Source organism: Acanthopagrus latus, chromosome 4, assembly GCF_904848185.1.
Source record: "Acanthopagrus latus isolate v.2019 chromosome 4, fAcaLat1.1, whole genome shotgun sequence".
In the NCBI taxonomy this organism is placed as follows: Eukaryota; Metazoa; Chordata; class Actinopteri; order Spariformes; family Sparidae; genus Acanthopagrus; species Acanthopagrus latus.
The window spans coordinates 34,272,539-34,287,919 of NC_051042.1; the positions used below are offsets into that span (position 1 = coordinate 34,272,539).

At 45.0% G+C, this 15,381-nt stretch overlaps 1 long non-coding RNA gene across 3 annotated transcripts in view; it reads right to left on the reverse strand.

Moving 5' to 3' along the window:
- LOC119017822 overlaps positions 1–15,381 on the reverse strand; it is a 39,358-nt gene that overhangs the window by 14,830 nt on the left and 9,147 nt on the right. For all 3 annotated transcript variants that reach the window (XR_005074570.1, XR_005074571.1, XR_005074569.1), the window contains exons 2-3: positions 11,376–11,444; positions 11,123–11,255 (exon numbers count right to left, since the gene is read on the reverse strand). This is a non-coding gene — a long non-coding RNA (uncharacterized LOC119017822). The remainder of the gene's footprint in view (positions 1–11,122; positions 11,256–11,375; positions 11,445–15,381) is intronic.

Sequence of the window (15,381 nt, forward strand, 5' to 3'; positions counted from 1 at the left end):
GAATCTGAGAGGAGAGTTTGCCAGACAACAGACGAGGTAAATCCACCCGCGGTGCCAACCGACGCCGTCTACCACGCCAAGTGTGCCAAGGCAGAACCGCCACCGTGCCAACCAGCACAGAACCGAGAGCTGCTGCCTCTCTGACTGTGCCTGCAGGACAGGATGTACTTCTTTAAAATGACTAGAAAAGCACATTTGCATGTAATTCTATTAAAACAACCTTCAGATTTAAGTGAACAGCGTGAGTGTAGCTGCAGCTCTCACATCTGGGAGCATCATTCTGGCCTTTATTCATCCGCTGTCGGTTCATCAGTGGAGCTCTCCGTCTGATTCTGGCCCGATCTCTCCCCCTTGTTTCCTCTTTGAGTCAATAAACAACAGTATTGTACGTTACATCCATCATCAGAACAGCAGAGACTGTCGCGACCCGGTGATTCTGTCCAGTCACGGCAGGTTAAACTTCTATTTTAAACTCCATTATCATTTATATTGTGTTTCAGTCCATCCAAAGTCCATCTGACCCACTTCACGGCCCGTCACCTTCACTGAACTGCTGTTCTCTGCACTGACAACAATGGAGCGGTGCATCTACTGGATTAAAGGTAAGGAAGGTGAATTCTGGAGAAAGATCGCTGAATGTTGGGTCTTATTCCGAGGTGGTCAGACACTTCGGGTCAGTATTCAGCCTGATATTCTGACACAAAGCATCAGAATTTGATGACCTGGGAGTGAAACTCATCAATCAATCAACTATCTCTCACCGTTCCTACCTTTAACCCAACCAGCCTCTGCAGAAAAAGGTCTACATAAGTCAACTGTGAAAGCAGCTTATTACGACACATCTTTACGTGTCTACTCAGACTGAGCGACCTCTAGTGGTCATAGTTCTAACTACAGCAGCAAAGTAGGAAGTCAGGCGAAGTAGAATAAAGAGCGACAAAGTCTTCATGGGGAGGAGGACGGAGATCGATACAGAGCCGAAGTAACGACCTCATGGGACCTTAATTCAGAAAAACATTGCACGGTAGTGAATGAAAAAAGATCCAGTTGGTCGTAATTAAAGTAAAATACCATCTACTTTTGTTTTAAACCTCAGTGAACTACATCATCACCAACACCAACATGGCCGCCAGATAACACAGATCAAGTATTAATGAAAGTGAGCGAGACAACAAGACTGTTGGCTGTGCAGTTTTTATATTTATGTATTTACACAATCTGATGTTTCAACAGTTTGATTACAAAGTGAGACTAAATCAAAATACATCAGATGTGTGTTTAATCACACAATCACACGGGATCAAGAAGTTATTTTGAGGTTATTATACGTTCATTGTGATACAAAGCTTTTCTGAAATAAGGTCGACCAAGACTTTCACTCAGGAGGCGGTTGTTCATGTCCACCTGTTATCTCAAGATAAACTTTCACAATAAAGGTCTCTGAACATGAAGAATCCACCACATTACATGAGACAGTAGTTTGCTTCTTTTAAAGGGGACAAAACTTCAAGGTGAAGGGAAGGAGGGGACGCAGAGGAGGAACCTGCCGACAGACATGAAACCAAACCATCTGAGTCACTTCTCACAGATAAAGACTGTAAAAACTTCTAAACTGGAGCGGTTATCAGCTGGTAAACTCGATACTTCAACAGCTTTTTGCTTACTGGATTTTTTTCCTTCCCATTAAAACTTGATGCAAACGTTTTTAGATGTTTCTACACTGGAGTGTTTTTAAACCAGCTCTATTTTGGGTACAACCAAGAAAAACTTGGATAATTAGTCAGTTTAGTGCGGACGAGGTCTCTGGTCGCTGGTTACTGGCTTCCTTCCTGGCTTCCTTCCTGGCTTCCTTCCTGGCTTCCTTCCTGGCTTCCTTCCTGGCTTCCTTCACGGCTTCCTGGCCTTCAGAGACGCCGACTTAATGAGATTCTTGAGCTGCTGACCCTCCAGTCATGAGGCTCGTCTCTAACCTTTATGTGAATGCCTCTCAGTGCGAAGCAGTCATAACACATACACAATAATTGTTATTGGCACCTCGAGAGTCAGACAATAGCCCGCTCTGGCCTCTTTCTCTTCCTCTCTAACGATGCCGAGGCGCAGAGCAAACAAATGAAAAAGAGGCTTCAATAATAGTCAGAGTGATAAAACGTCCCTTTGTGCTCCGGCTTCAGGCCTCGCAGCCTCCATTCGCACACATCACACTGCAGATAAGACTGAGCGTCTCGCACATCTGCGCCTCGCATCTCACTCCACAATGGCACTGGTCACAAAACCCACACTTGGTCTCCATTACACAAATGTCACACCTCATCCCGCTTGGACCGCTAAGATTTCTGGGATCTCCAAGCTGAGGTCTGTGCTGCTGTTTATCTTATCAATTTCAGAGCTGGGATTGGATGAAACAGGGGAACCTGTGCTTCGGTGTGTGTTGTATAGCAGCACATCACCAGAACACACCCTCCTGTCGCTAGCTGCCGTCCTCTTTTTCCTCTCCTGTGTACTTTTTGGTGTGAAATTGCTTTTTCTTCTGCTCCGAACCCGCTCGAGCATCTTGATCGGAGAGAAGGCACAATCCATTCTGCCTGTTAAATGGCAGAGAGGGTGGCAGAAATCATCAGGCCTTATCTCAATGGCTGTTGGGTCGCCCCAATTAGACGCGACGATGAGGCAGAAAACAACGAGGGACGAAATACGTGGAAATACTGCAGATGAGCACCGAGATCGCAACTGCAGAGGAGTTGCTGATAACACTTAATTTGTTTCTCTGAGGGGAAACAAATCAGCCGATTGCTCAGATTGAACGATATGAATGAACATTGTGCATTTACTGGTTTCTGCCTCACAGACTCAGCTTTAAGCAGGCGAGGTGTACGTTCAACACAACATTTATTCATTTTCGACGTTCTGATTGAAACACTCGAGATGAGAAAACGTTGATGTGATTACAAACATCATCTGCAATCTGTCGGTCATCAGTCGCTTTCACAATCAGCACCAGTCACAGTGTCGAGCAGCAGAACACAAACAAATCTACACAAATCAAAGATTACAGTTTGTGATCAGAGCGAAGCTTCGACCACAGGCCAGCAGTCTGCAACAGGAAACAAGTTTTATTTCTGCTCGACTGCAACGTCATCAAGTATCTTCAGATCCCTGAAATCTGCACAGCCGAAGCTAAAAGATAAAGTTTGTCAATAAAACTTAATAAAGAATAAAGTATTAAAATTATGTCAGAAATGAAAAAAAGATTTTTATGATGCTTCGACTGTCTCAACTGCAATAGTAATATTTTCTTTCTTTGTTATTTTTGAGAGTCTTCAGATGTTCAGTACTCGTTATGAAGACGTTGTAATGACGTCATCACACACAAACAACAAAGAAGACGCGAGACGAAAGCTGCAGCTTCCTTCTGCGTCGAGAACGAATGCTGTATCCATCATGGTTTTTTTCTGAACATGCAGGACGTCTGTTTTCAGAGGGTTGAGGAGTTTTTAATGTGATTAAGACAGAAACAAACGCTAATTAAATACTGATTATCTACCAGTCAGAGGAGATACTACAAAAATATATCAGTTGTCTGTAACCGCTTACAGGCGAACGGCAAAATAAAATAAATATGTGAAATTCTTCTTTATCTGCCTCGACTACAGAGACAAGCAGACCTTTATTTTGACAGGAACTCTGATCCCAATCACTGATTCAGTTTTTTTTCTATTCATTCTGCTGTCAAAGAAACTGAACAACCTTCATCCTCCTGTTGGGTTTTAACGGGAAGCATCTGGGTTTCAGTTTAACACCGAACAAAAGAGCAGCGAATAGCAACGTTCAGTTAATAGAGAATGAAATACTGATTTAACGGTTTCTTGTGATAAAAAGAAAAACTCTTCCTGATGACACTTGTGTAAAAACAGATTCTGGTGAAAGTTTTATTACTGATCCAGCTTGTTTCCTCCAGTACAGTAACAGAGTTCAGGCTCTGACATGGACTCAGAGTATCAGAGTAAAAAGTCTCCCTCTGAAGGACATTTGTGCTCAAAGCTAACTGAAGCTCACATCATATTAATAGAATTCAAAGACTATTAAAGTTAAAGGTAGAATCAGTAGGATTTGTCCCAGCTGCTCCTGAACGCACCACAAAGATGGTTGATTGTTGAGTCTCATTCCCAGGACGTCAAATAGACACATAGACCGTGTGGACGTCAGCTGTCAATAACATTTAAAATTCTCAGCAGAAAGGAGCAGAAAAGCTCATCGACTCCTCTCAGATCAGATGTGGACTGACTGAGATGTGCTGCCTGTGGCTGGGAATTAATGTTGACCCTCCCGCTCCTCCTCCTCACCTCCTCCTCTCCTCCCCTCCCCAGCTCCTCTCCTCCCCTCCCCTGCTCTCCTCCTCTCCTCCACACTTCCCCTGCATGCCTTTTTTCCTTGAACGGGAGCAGCAGGGGAGTAATGAGTCCTCCTGACAGAAGGAACAAACTGGAGCAGCCATCGTCCCTGATCAATAACTGTCTCCACGGACACCAGGGACCAAACAACCGTCTCCCAGAGGCTCAAATCTGTGTGTGTGTGTCTGTGTGTGTGTATATATGTGTATACTATGTACAATGTACGCACACTTCATCCTTTCCCTCGGGTTGCCAGATATTGTGGCTTATTAGGGCTAATTGGCTTCTTTACGGCCCTGCAGCTCATTATCTGGCCACTTTCAGCACCTTCAGCTGCTGCAGGGTGTGAATGTGGGATCTGTGCTCCACGTCTCAGGGTTTCACTGCAGCTCTGACATTCATGGTGCCGTGTGACTAAATTCAAATTATCTCGTGACACAGCCGGCTTAAATGCCGATTTTAAAGTGTGAATTCATGTGCTGTTATTTCAGATTGTTACGTTCACACAGTGAGGCAGGTTATAATACTTCTCATTGTGTTAAGACCTGAATGGGTTTTACAGAAAAATCTGTTACTGTTGCAATAATTTGATCTATACAATCCTCCTGGTTTACTGTCGTCTCCAAGGCTATTTCCAGGTTTTACCCCGATCCTTCAAGACCCTCACACATCATCACTGACGGCGTTTCTGTCCTAATATCTCGACTTCAGCTGTGATGATCTCTCTCGTGTTACCGTGGTGATCCAGGTATCATCACAATGCTTTTTGCCATTTTTTCCAAGCGAAGCAGCCACAGGAGATGCAAATCACTTGTCCCTGAGGCAAGCAGTGACGGGCTGCCAACACCACCTTTGGTGATTTGAGTCCTTCGATCATTTTCAGTCTTGCCGTGTACGAGTGGAGCTCACGGAGCTGCAGTCAACAGGCTCCTGATGCAGTTTGTGACAGTGAGGTCAACCAATCTTTTCTTTCTGTGCTGTTATGTCGAGATCTACTTGCTCCTTGCACTCAGGAGGAGATCAGATCAGAGTTGAGAAAAGAGGAAAGTAAAAATGTAAGGATTCACTTTCTTCCTCATCAGTAAACATGACGTGATGAATCCTCGAAGCTCACAGTTTGATTCGCTTCGCTTTGTGTTTCTGACAGCAGCAGCTCACGCCGTGTCTGGCTACGCAGCTTCACAATCATCTGAACGTTTGTTTCTGCTCTACGTAACTCCGATGAGAGTGTGTAACTCTTCACGTCACGACATCACACACAGCATCATATATCAGTCATTTTGTTGAAACTTCAGCAGCTTTCAAACTTCAAAAAGAGGAGGTTTACAGGTCCGGAGCGGGCACGGGCACCAGAACTGGAGCTAACAGAACCAGGCTCAGCAGCCTCTGCGGACATCATGACAGAGGTGAAGAGAGGCTTAAGAAGACGCTGCCGTAGGAAGCTAAGACGAGACAACGAGACGGTGACCGAGCGAGAGGCAGCAGAGTAAATGTCAGACAGGCTTTAAGATGTTGGCCACAGCTTAGATGAATAAAAGACACAGAGCTCGACTCAAAATCAACCCCAACCAACAAGATTCTGTTACATTAACAATAAATTCCAACGACTGCTATTCTTAGAAAGATTCAATAAATGCAAACTCATTAATAATTTCACAGCTTTGCCCCTGTTGCCTCGTTAACACAGCGCACGTCTTTAACTCTCAACCATGTGAGAATGATTTTTTTTGGCCGCAGCAGCTGAACCATCCTGCTCATTGATCCTCACAGAATAAAGGCCAACCACACACACACACACACACACACACACACACACACACACACACACACACACACACACACACACACACACACACACAGAGCAGCAGAACATATAGAACATGAATTATTAATGTGCCCTGTATGTGGTAAAAGTGGGTCAGTGTGAAGTGTGTGTGTGTTCTGTACTCTGCCTCCACACACAGTAGAACTATAGTAGTGTCACTGTGGTGTGAACACATTGTTTTTTTATCCTTTAAAAGTACTCAGATTACTTTTGTCATTAAAGTAATTTTCTGTTGACAAAAGCGGTACGACACCATCGCTGCTGCTGCCGTTTGTTTTTTGTCTTGGACGTGAGGATGATGGGTCGTGACGAGGTTATGTGATATTTTGTGATCGGACCCGAGAGAAACAGCAGAAAACTTTTAATTACACACAGTTTGCTGCTGTGTGGGCTGAACTAACAAACCGTCTTACCGGTGAGTGAGATGATGCTCACAGTAAGAGAAGACTGAGCTGACAACATGATGAGCTGCTGCAGAGCTCAGAGGACGACAGCGTCCTGATGCCTCAACCACAGTCACATGACACGGCATCATGTCTGTATTTACAGACATTTGTGTGAAATTCACAGTGACTTTTGAAATTCAGATGAATATTTGTGCCCAATCTGAAAAACACTCCCTCAGGATGTTTTTCAGACAGACGAATTAACAACCTGAGAAATGTTAATCAGCGCCTGAAACTTCTTCAACATGTTTGTATCAGTCGCCTTCAGATCCTGTGAGTGACGCTACAGAACCCGAGTGTACGTCATCAGAAGTATTTACAACACCAGTAAACCAATTATCATCCGACTGTTGGTGTTTGTTGACTCGTTGGATCTCTGTTTTGATCCCAGCAGTCACACTACTTATAACGACGGCGGTTCTGGACTCTGGACCTCAGGGACCCGACACAGTTTGTGGGTGGAAGCTCCGACTGCGAGAGCGTTTGGAGGGAATGATTTTGGTCTTTACTCAGACTGTTGACTTTCTGTTCAAGGTTATCCTCCTCTGTCCCCGAGTCCTGCTGCTTTTCAATTCAGCCACCTAATTGGGTTCTGCACCGACTACAATATGAAAGCCAGCGGTACTTTGGGCCCAGTGGACGGTGACTCAGAACCAGAGCCTTCACTTTCTCCCCTTAATTAATTCTCCGCTCTTTCTGGAGCTCCTGCCCTCCTTCTCAATTCTCCTCACCAAATTTGCTTGTGTGGCTGCTAATTTATTTGTTTACTCAAAAACTCAAAAACTTCGACCCTTCGACCCCCCTCCTCCACCTCCCTCCACCCTCCTCCACCCTCCTCCACCTCCCTCCACCTCCCTCCACCCTCCTCCACCCTCCTCCACCCTCCTCCACCTCCCTCCACCCTCCTCCACCCTCCTCCACCTCCCTCCACCCTCCTCCACCCTCCTCCACCTCCCTCCACCCTCCTCCACCCCCCTCCACCCTCCTCCACCTCCCTCCACCCACACATTTCTCAGACCTTCAGTGTGTTTTTCCCACTTTCTATCTCGAAGCGGTCGTATTGTCATCGGCCTAACAGACACAGAGACTGTTGCTCGTGTCCCTCATATTCGCAGCCATCTGGGTCCGGACTAAACGGGTCCAATTTAAAACCAAAAAACAACTCATCACATTCACAATGAAGCCGCTACAATAGGGAAGCTCCCGTATCACACATCCCATGGCAACACTCTGAGATAACAGCTGAAAAAGAAAAAACTTGGTATGAAACAAAATGCAGACAAATTGAGGATGAAATTGGCAGCAGCTCAGAGAAACGTGTTAAAGCGCTTCCTCTCCGCTGCTGCTGAGACCAGCGGGGAGACGGGATGCGTGGAGAAAAAGTGTCCAATCAGCGGCAGGCAGAGCGATGGGGGGACAATCAATGGAACGGCATGCGATAAATGACACACATTTAAGGACCGCGAGATGAGCAGGGAGAATAAACACTCCACTGCACACACGCACAAACCTGCAGACAAACACACTCGGCTGCTGAGTGGATGGATAATGTGATAAAGACGATGAAATCATGCTGCTGTAGCTGAAAAGACTTGCTGGATTTTCAGTGACTAAAAGTGCAGAAAGTGAGATTTTATTGGCTTCCACACGAGCGACACAGACGGACCAAAATATCAGCATTTCTACCATCAGAAACTCCCCGTCGAGCCGATACCTGCTGCTTAATCACAGACAGAGTTATATTACTCGTTATCCTCTCGGTGTTAGATGAAGCTCTCAGTGCAGCTGTAAGTTTGATCCCTGCACGCTGAGAAGCTGCATCCAGCGCTCGTGTAGCTGCCTCGAGGGAATCCGAGTTTTAAACAGCTGCGACTTCTTTAAGAGGCTCACTGAGACTTTAGGTTAGACTGGTTGAACAGTGGGGTGCAAAAAAATGTGTGTACTGTTTGATGACAGATTTGCCTCTTTGCTGGAGGTGCAGAGAGAAACACAGCGTTCTGTGATCGATCATGTGATCCAAGAAACTGTTCCAGATCCGAGGAGGGAAACTCTGGTTAGAATATCTTAAAGTTGTAGTCTGTAACTATTGTTTTGTTATATTTGCTAAAATTGTCATTATGATCTGATAGTAGAATCAAATACAGGTCAGCTGTCTGTAGCTCCACCCAGTGGCTGTAATTTGATTTGCTAAAATCCACCGCTCCCTCCTCAACACAACCAATCAGAGCCAAGGGGCGTGTCTGAGAAGTGTCCCCTCCCTCACATAGGTGCAGTGTCTGCTCTCACCTGGTCAGATACGTTCAAGCCCAAACTGTTAACAATGGTGGAGAACAGACAACAACAACAGAGCTTAAACATGTCCCACCATAGTTCACATCAAAAAGAAGGAATAAGAAGACTGATGGAGAAAAGCAGTGTCAAAACAAAGAACTGGACTGAGCCAGAGAGAAAACCAGGATAAATATCAGAGCGTCATTTCAGAGGTGGAGGAGCTGCGGGGTCTGTCAGGACTTTCCTGCTGGACAGGTAAGAACCTGCTGGATATATGTTTCACTCTGTGTTTTAACCACAAGGCTAAGACGGCGGTGGTTACAGTAATACTCACACTGGTGCATATCGCTGTACAATGTTGCAGTTGAGCCATGTAGACTGTTGCTAAATCTAGCTTGTTAGCTTGTTAGCTAACTCCGGTATTTATCTTTGTGTTTACGGCTGCTGGTTAGCAAAAGCGTCTTTAAAGTGACTGGGCAGTTATAATAACGTTAGTCTGTGTTCAGGATGCTCTGAAGTGGTTGAGTCAGTGTAGAGAATAACATTACTCTGCTTCAGAAAGGCAGCATGGTGGTGATGATCACCTGACTGATCACCTGGTAACTCGTCTACAGTGATGTGAGGAATATTAATTGTTACTTGTTACTGTAATTTAGTTGTATCAGGACTTCTGTTGTTGTTATTTTGGATGCCACATCTTGGTTATCTGGCGTCCTCTGTTGCCATGGTTACAAGCCTGCTCGAGCACGGCAGGCTCCTCAGTGGGAGGGGCTTAGAAGGCAGAGAGGAAGAAGAACTGACCTGGGAGCTGTATCATTCTAATATTCTGGCTAAGTCCACTTTTTTTCTCCGAACTCCAGACTGCAGCTTTAATTGTCTTATAGCTAGCTTCTGACAGTCTGGACCAACTCTGCTGTGAAGAGAACAGGTCATACAGTCATAACAGTCATTTTCTGTGACAGTGAACACAACACGATGCCTTTCAGTAACTATTATGCTGCAGCCTTAACTACCCCTAACAGCATGCACGTCTCTGTGGCTGTGGCAACACGCCGGAGCTTCTTTCACACATTCACTCCCTCGCTAGACATCACCACACAGGTCACCCACAAGGTTCGGCTGGTAGCACCGGTCCAGAGCAACAAAATCCTCCACAGACGGATGTCTCAATGTAGTCTAAATGTAAGAATAACAAAGGCTGCACCAGGCTCAGCTCTGACCCGACCACCACCAGCAGCCAGATGCACCACAGTGTTCGTCTTTAACTGGGGAGGAGCATAAAACCCAATCACCCTCCATATACGGTGCCGATGCACACGGACACACACAACAACTCCAGACAGTTACAAAGCAGATGACTGCCGTGTCACCATGGAGACCCACCAGGTGACTGTCATCCTGCACACCACGTCAGAACAAGGGATGCACGATATGATCATACTGATCGGATGAACAACAATGCAACAAGTCTCTTAACTGTGGATTGTATGTAGTTGATGTTGTGAGCAAAGATGGATGATTTAATATCACAGCTCTAATAACATTTCTCATGTGAAAACATGTGCTGCACCTGTAGTTCTGCACGATACATCATTTCATTATCGACACTTAAACATCGACACGTGACTCAAAGACACCTGGTGATGTCCCACAGTCATTACTGATCCCTTTACCAGACAAATAGAGCTCTTCAGGTTATTCAGAGGACATTTCTGTGTTTATTTCCCAAATATCAGACCAATAATTCATCATCCCACGTTAGAACCTGTCAGCGCTGAGACAAATTAACTTCTAAAATCAACTTACTGATATTCAACTGACGAGTGTTAATTTGCTGAGTGAGAAACTGAGTCTGACGTGTGTTTTAGAGTTCAGCTACAGAGGAAACATCGTGTCTCTGCGCTGTGTTTGGTGTTTGTCTCCTTACTTTTATCCAGAAGTTGGAAACATCATCTTAGCAATCTTGCTTGTAACCAAAAAAAAAACATTTAAATCTATAGTAGGAAAAGTTATGGAAGTGAAGCTCAAGTTCAACACAGCGACATCGATATCTACATCAATGTATGAGACAGCTGCAGGCAATAACACTCATCGATGAGCAGGACTTCTTCATAGGAATACTGGACTTACGACCTCGACAGCCTTTCTTCAGGAGAATTTAACACCACAAAGATTTCCTCCACATCACCCACCTCTGATCTGAATGACCCCGAAGCTTCACGGGGTCAAACTGCATCAACACAGACGATCTGTTTCTGTACCGCTTCACAAAAGACGATCATCGCTCCAGCTCTGTGCTTTATATGTCATCCTGATCCAGCCCAGCTTCAGATGATACATGAGAAAAAGCAAACATGCACACTCAGGCACTCATGTCTCTTCCTGCTTGTTAATCATCCCTCTTTATTTCCACTGTATTTTTATCCTTTGACTGAGCCTACGTACCATTTCAGCCATAACATCCAGAGGAGAAAAGCTCTCAAGGAGGAGGTTCCACTGTTGCACCCAGGCTCCCTGAGAGGGGGGAGAGAAGAGAGGGGAGGGAGGGAGGAAACAGAGATGTCTACAGTGAATTTAATCACTGGAGCCTTCGTCACACTGCTCAGGAAATATCATCAGCTTTAATATTTCATATTGACAGTGAGAAGAACAGAAGCTCGGCCACATCAGGCGGTCAGTAAAACATCAGACAGGTGAAACATGTGAGCAGATGAAGATTCACACTGCGGCTCGTCTTATCTAATACTTCTAAACTGAGTGATACAGACTGTTTGCTACATGCAAATCCCATTTATGATTATGCAACATGTTAAACACAAAGCTTCAGCATTAATCACATCAACCCATCCACCTACAACAGCTCTCCCACTCCCCACTTCTCTCCCTGCAGAGAGAGGAACGGGTGGGTGGGAGAGGGGGGTTATCTTTTGTAAATTTCGATATACGACGCTGGTTATTTATTTTGTCTCCTGTGCCGTGAGAGGAGATTCCCATTACTGTCATATTCGACTAATTCCGGGTCTGCCACGTGTTTTTCCGATCTCTTAATCTCTCCACATGACACGTTAACGGTGTCGCTTCTGCTTCAAAATACAAATTACACTTCTCAAAATCAAATCAGAAGACAGGATAACCTGAAGCACAGGAACTCACACGCTGTAACATGCCGGGGTTTGACCCAGAATTAGAGCTAATGCATAATATATGCACTTCCTGTACAATAACTGCAGACAAGATTTATGTTCAATAAAACCTCATTACACAGTTATATTGCTGTGATGCAACTGCCTGCGCACACAGTCAAACCTCTGAGGATGGGGAGGAGGAGGAGGGGGAGGAGGGGGAGGAGGAGGAGGGGGAGGAAGAGGGGGAGGAGGGGGAGGAGGAGGAGGAGGGGGAAGAGGGGGAGGAGGAGGAGGGGGAGGAAAAACAAACAAGTAAACAGCTGAAGATCAAAGATGGAATAAAAATCATCAGATTCCTCAGCTGAATATCATCCTGAGTAATCTTTAGACACAGGACCAACTGTGTGTGTGTGTGTGTGTGTGATACATATTATGGGGTGCGGGGGGGAAGTTAACAACGAAGCTGAATGATGAACAGAGGAGATGAATACAACAGGACCGACAGAGACGTGTAGAAGGATTCGATCGGCTGTAGTGTTTATGTTTCAGTCAGTGAGACGTGAAGTGAACGATCTGTAAAGACACATGAGGTGAAGACAAATGACCGACAGATTCTGGTGTTCCTGCAGCACCAGTGATACATAAATCACCTCGTTTTAAAAGCACAACATGTGATTTCCTCCACTTGTCTCTCTGCTGCTCAGATCCAGAACCTCTGGAGGAACAAACACCTGCAGTCACATCAGAGTCTCATCTGTAATGTTGACTGCTGACTGGAGCTGGACTTGACTTTATGAATGTAAGACGTAGACAGAGAACCAGAACCAGAACCAGAACCAGAGTCTCTGCTGAGTGCTGAGCCGCTGCTCACTAGCTTGTGGCGTTCAGTACAGCAGCAGTCTGGCTGTGACTCGCAGACGAGATGAAGTTGAATAGACTCGGCAGCTAACTAGATAACTGAAGTACACAATTCAACAAAATACATAAAGGGTTGATCGTTATTACATATTATATCTTTAATTCAATGTTAAAACGTCGATACAAACCAGAACAGTCCTGGTAATAAAATAATATATTTCTGAGCCTTTTGATGAAGAAAGTCACATTTAACTGACTAAAATCCTTCTGTGTTTTTACAATTTCTGGCATTTAATTTGTCTCAGAAAAATCAATGTTATTACATTTAACTTAAGGACATGTAGTGACCTCATTGACTGACAGTGAGAGTTTCTGAAGCAGCCTTCAGATGTTGACTGCCTGGATGAAAACTCGGGGAGGAGTTCTTGGCTCAGCGTCTCTCTTCAGGGAAATTAAAAATAAATATGAGCACAGAAAAACTTCTTTCAGAGTTCAATTTGATTCACAGAATCGTCTGAACTCTCAGACACACTACCAGATATTTTACATTATTCATGATGTCTGATGCAGTGTTTGTTGCTGTGCTGGTTTTATTGTTTGGTTAAATGTTTTTTAATGTGTGTGTTTGTCTCCAGATTCTGACAATACAGTGAAATCGAATCCAAGACTGCATTTAACCAACTACAGGAACAAGAAATTGAACTAATAATCTGCAAAAAAACACACACACACAAATGTTTATTGTGTTTTTATGATTATGATTGTATGATATTAAGTGAATAACAGTGTTTACCAGAGGGACTCCAAGTCTGGTCAGTTTGCAGCTCAGATCCCATATTATGAAAAACATGTTTTCTCTGGTCTCTACATATATAAGCTGGTCCTCCCAGAATGATGAAAACCAGCGACTCCTGCATCTCTGCAGCCCCACTGGTAACACGGAGCTGAACAGGCTGTTCAGAATCTGCTCCTGTTGTCACGTAACTACAGGAGTCATTATCATAGGCCGACCTCCTCTGAGCGGTGACGGGAAACTGGCTAACTAGTTAGCTCCGCTTCGGTCCGCTACGCAATGGCGTTTGAAGCGAGTTTAATGTTAATGATATTACGATGGAGCTTTGTTGTCACAGTATAAAGTCTGGAAACATGCAGACTGGAGACAGAGACGATATGAACAGTGTCCAAGAGTTTGGAGACAAACACAGCTTGCTGTTAGCTGTTAGCCATTAGCTTCATGGCAGTAACTGTAACAACACACACGAACAAACTAACATTAGACAGACACACTAACCATTCTGAAACGTCCTGCTGCAGCCACAGAGTCTGGACTTCTTCAGCAGCTTCTCCTTCTGGGTCCGGTTCTGGGTCAAACTGGTTCGGTCGAACGAAAAAATCTCCGCGAGCCATAGCGATACATATATACATCCTCCGTAAACATTAGCATGCTACTGCTAACGCAAGGGGCTTCCCCTCCCTGAGAGTGACAGGAAGGGCTCTCCAAGTGGGCGTGGACAGACAGAGCTCATTAGCATTTAAAGGTGCAGGCACATACAGAGCTGTTGGACCTCTGACAGCTGTGTGAAACTGATGAAAAACAGTAAAATATGAGACCTTTAATTAAATTTCACATCATCTGTTGTGATTCTGCTGTTTTGATTCAGTGATTTTGGTTCAGAGATTCTCTTGTTGAATGTTTTATGTCGGTGTTTTAGCATCTTTGACACATGAAACACATACTGTCATTAAAATTCAGGTTGAAACAGTGAAGATGATACTCGAGCGGTGAGTGAAGTCGACGGCCTCAGACAGACGGAGTCAGTCGTGGTGCGTACAGATCACTTCTTGGTAGATGTCTGCGCCTTGGACATTCAGCAAGCAGTTCACAGCACTGATATCGTCTTCATCACTGTCAGAATGGACCCCACCGGGCTCATCTTGGGCCTGATGTTGAGGGTGGATGTGGCGGCGGGTGTTGGACAGGTTCAGATGCAGCATCACCACTCGCTCCACGCGTCATCTACCCACAACAAATCATCTTGATCTATTCTGTTTCACAGTGTTCAGTGTGGTTATGTGACCCTCTTCCAGTTAGTAGTCTTTTGGACACGTTCCCGGGAGACACCAGCTCTGTGCCAAAGTAAGTTCATCAATCTGTCAGGATCACGTCCTGCATCTGGAGGACGGGGATCTATTGGCAGCCCACTCTTCACAGGTGATAAAACCTTCAGGGCCGAGGTCAGGGATGACTCAGAGAAGGTCCATGTCCATTTTCTCAGACAGCGCTGACTTGCCATTTCCAATCACCAGCTGCTCAGGATGGCACCAAATGGGCTCCCCAGCAGTGGAGTTCATGATATAGTGGGTATCCATGGCGACTGCATACCCGTTTAGCGGAGCATTTTGTGTGGAGACGTATTTATAATCTAACTCAGACTTCATGGATTTGTGACCTCGCTGTCCTCTGAGAC